Source organism: Euprymna scolopes, chromosome 33 (genome assembly GCF_053919585.1).
Source record: "Euprymna scolopes isolate OS-2025 chromosome 33, ASM5391958v1, whole genome shotgun sequence".
NCBI classification, from domain to species: domain Eukaryota; kingdom Metazoa; phylum Mollusca; class Cephalopoda; order Sepiida; family Sepiolidae; genus Euprymna; species Euprymna scolopes.
This window is the reverse complement of record NC_136514.1, coordinates 15,959,034-15,962,955: the sequence shown is the minus strand read 5'-3', so window position 1 is coordinate 15,962,955 and position 3,922 is coordinate 15,959,034. Positions and strand designations below refer to the sequence as shown.

The following is a 3,922-nucleotide window of genomic DNA, read 5'->3' as shown; positions in this document are numbered from 1 at the left end:
TACAAATATTTTAATGGAATGTACTCCGATGAACGCGTTGTACTTATGTCCCCTCGATGAATATATTACCGACAAACTTGCTTAGCAACAAAATCACACCCCTTCACCGTTGAGGTCTCTAAATGTCAGAAAATTTTCTACCCTAATAGTTTCTTCACTTGAACAGCTAAACTTCGGATTTCCTTTCCTGTCACCTGCTTACCTGGTTGTACTGATATGCAGAAGTTTAAATGTAATGTAAACAAACATCTTGTTAATCTTTCCTGTGTATGATCCCAAATATGCCTTGTTAGGGGTGAACGTGAGTAAAAAAAAATGACTGAAGTTATGAGTTCAGCACCGTTTGTATTTGGTAAAGTGATATTCCTATTGTAGAGTCTTCAATAAATTAACAAAATAAAAAAAAAATTAACTCTTTTGAATCTATTTAAATTACATGATGCAAATGTGTTTCAAATCTCGTTAAAATCTGAATAAAAAATGAATATTTAGTGATTATTTATAAGGATTCCGATAAAACATTGTCTTGGATTTTTTACTTTGATGCAAGTATTGAAATTGAGAATATCATTATTTTAGGGGATTTTATTTTCTTTATTTGGTTATTTATGATTTATTTTGTTTTACTTTTTCTTTTTATTCCGCTGTTTATTTCGAAAACGTAATGGAAAGTTTTGCGATTCTGTAAATATTGATAAAAGGTTGTTTAATAAGATTAGCAGTTTGCGGGGAAGGGAATCTTTAAAAGATTCTTTTAGAATACTTTAATTTACTAATTAACACTTACGGTAAATCGACAGATAGATAGATAGATAGAGAGAGAGAGAGAGAGAGACAGACACACAGACAAACGTATGTATGTATACGCATATATATATATATATATATATATATATATATATAGAGAGAGAGAGAGAGAGAGAGAGAGAAAGAGAAAGAGAAAGGAGGGAAAGTGATAGAAAGATTGGCACATGAAAATAAATAAACAAATAGATAAATAGATAGATAGCTAAATAAACCGACACATACACGCATATATATGTGTGTGTACTGTGTCAGTACGTGTGTGAATATGTGTGTGGGGGGGGTCGGTCGGTCGACATTAACCTATTCGGGTTTAACTGGCTTCCTCCAAAGGAGAAAGTTTCATGGGACTCTGATATTCACAAGCGGTCCCCAGTCGCATGTATATGCCCGTTAGAGATGACGACGTTGGGTAGGTTTAATTAAATGCAAAACAAACGTGGGTGATGTTCTATTTCTTAAATATATAAATGTGTGTGTATGTGTGTGTATGTGTGCGTGTATGCGTGTAGGTGTGTGCCTATGTGTGTATGTGTTTATGTGTGCGTGTATGTATGTGTGTTTATGTGTGCATGTATGTATATGTGTATGTACGGCATGATCACGTTGACATACCGGTTCTCGTCAGATCACCGAAGTTAGGCAACGTTGAGCCTGGCTAGTACCATATGGGTGACCATTTGGGAATTCTAGGCGCTGTATGTTCTTTCTGCTTATCTCGGCATTGTTTCCAGTCGTCCTGAACCTCCACTTGCCACTGGTATTCAACAATGTCGACTAAGGAGAGGTGTGGTTGGAGACTGCGCAATTCTTGCCACAAAAATTTCACGCGCAGGCACCTTACAGTAGGTATCCATAGTCTGTCAAGAATGAAGTCTTTTTTCTTTGTCTTTTTTTAATTATGTGTGTATACGTGTGTGGATAATAATTGAGAAATATTTATAAACACATAAACACACACACACACACACACATACATATATATATATATATATATATATATATATATATATATATGTGTGTGTGTGTGTGTGTGTGTGTGTGTGTGTGTTTGTTATTTTTGTCTTTTTTCAAGCGATAAATACGGTTAATATTGGCTCCGATTCGAAGCTCATTTTTCTTCTTTTTTTTTATTTATAAACATGGTCTGGCGTTTTATCCCCAGAAACAGTTGAGCTACGCTGACGAGAGGTAATTACCTCGAAACACGCGTGTACGTAGATTACTGTTTTAAAAATAATAAATATATAAATAAATAAAAATGTTATATACGTCCAAACAAATTAAAGGGCGACTTTCTAAGTAAATAAAAAAAAAAAAAGAAAAATAAGCTTCGAGGCGGAGTCAATAATAACCGTATTTATCGCTTGGAAAAAAAACAACAATAACAAATCAAATTTATAAACGATAAAAATAAACAGTAAAGTCATCTAGGGTTCGTGGCCTAACGGTTAAGGCAGCGGACTGTGGTAAACATGGTCTGACGTTCGATCCCTAGAAACAGTTGAGCTACGCTGGCGAAAGGCTATTATCTCGAAACACGCGCGTACGTAGATTACTGTTTTAAAAATAATATATATATATATATATATATATAATTGATTTTACATTTTTGAGATAAGAATTGGTAATTCCTATTATTTGAATTATTGTTTTCATTTCTAGTTTTATTTATCTACGATGTAACCTCCGATCTTCTTCAGGTGTATCTTGTCAAACTCGGGATCTTTCTGCCCAACTACACGGAATTTCGAACGCAAGCCTTTCTTTAATCCCCAGGAGTAGCATGCTCTTGTCCCGTCAGACATGACTGAGTGGTAGTCCTAAGTAATTAACAATTTTTGAGTGTCGCCCACACTGAGGATTGAACCTTCAACCACCAGAAGAATGTAACTTTCCAATGAATTTTACCAAGTATTTTATTCACGACACCACGAATCCTTGAGCAAAGGGTTTCATTCGAAATTCCTTGCCGATTCCTGAGTTTGCCAAAAGATTCCCGAGTTCGACAAGGTACACCTGATGAAAGTCGGAGGTTACGCCAACCGAAACATTATGAAAATCACACTTAAGATGCGAACAGCAGTCTAAAGAATCCAAATAATACGGGGGACAGTTTTGTTTTATAAGTTTTATTGGTACTTTTTTTACCATTATGAATGTATTTAGTTTTAAGGAATGAGATATAAGAATGTAATAGTGTTTTGCAGGCCTGTTATTGTGTGAAAAAATTCAAATTTTAAAAGAAACAGGCGCCATTTTTATTCAACATTAATTTTTTTTTATCAGTCTGAAAAGAAAATATTCAGAAGTAATCGATATTTTATTTCATTTTATTGTGCAAATGTGTTTGTAGGTATGGCCAAAAAAAAAAAGATATTTCTAACAATAAAGTCTTGGCTGAAAGTTTGGACTAATGCATATTCCAAGTTTAATTGCTTGAACTTAGACTTAGTTCTTTTCGTATTTTATTTAGAAATGATAATCTAATATTGATTCTTCACGAACAGAAGTTTGTAAATACGATATTGTAAAATGTCATGTAATATACTGTTCTCTGAATATACTATTCTCTCCTGAACACCCGAAATTATCTGTATACCGGAATGGATTACCCCACAAAGAAAACAGAAAGAAAAACGATAAACTTTATTATATACAAGTCTACAGGGAGAGGTAGGCCCCGGTTACGCGACATTAAATGAAATACCTCACAAATTGGAGCATCTGAGTATTTGGCAGCGTGGCATCGTGTATGTGTGTCCTTGTTAATGCGTGTATAGCTGCGAGTATATTTATAGCAAGTAATCTACAAAGAAACGTCCACATTTCATTCCTGGAGTAAATCATCAGGAAATATGTTTATGGCGAGTAAGCTACACGCACGTGGCACAAAAATAGTTATAAAATACTTGCTATTCACCGTTCTCTGCGTTTGACCAGTACAAATAACGATGTCCCTATACTTTTCTTTAAGAGGTACAACAGCTGGGATGATTGAGAGCTCGGGAGAATCAATTCAGATAAAAATATTGAGCGTACGAATGAATTTCAAAATAGTTTTCGTTGCTTATTGTAAAGTTCTGGAAATAGTAAAATAAAAAAAAAGCTCTCACAA

General features: G+C 34.3%; 1 pseudogene; it reads left to right on the top strand.

Moving 5' to 3' along the window:
- The first annotated feature begins 1,392 nt into the window (after positions 1-1,392).
- Positions 1,393-1,509, top strand: LOC145258364 (5S ribosomal RNA; annotated as a pseudogene).
- The last annotated feature ends 2,413 nt before the right edge of the window (positions 1,510-3,922 follow it).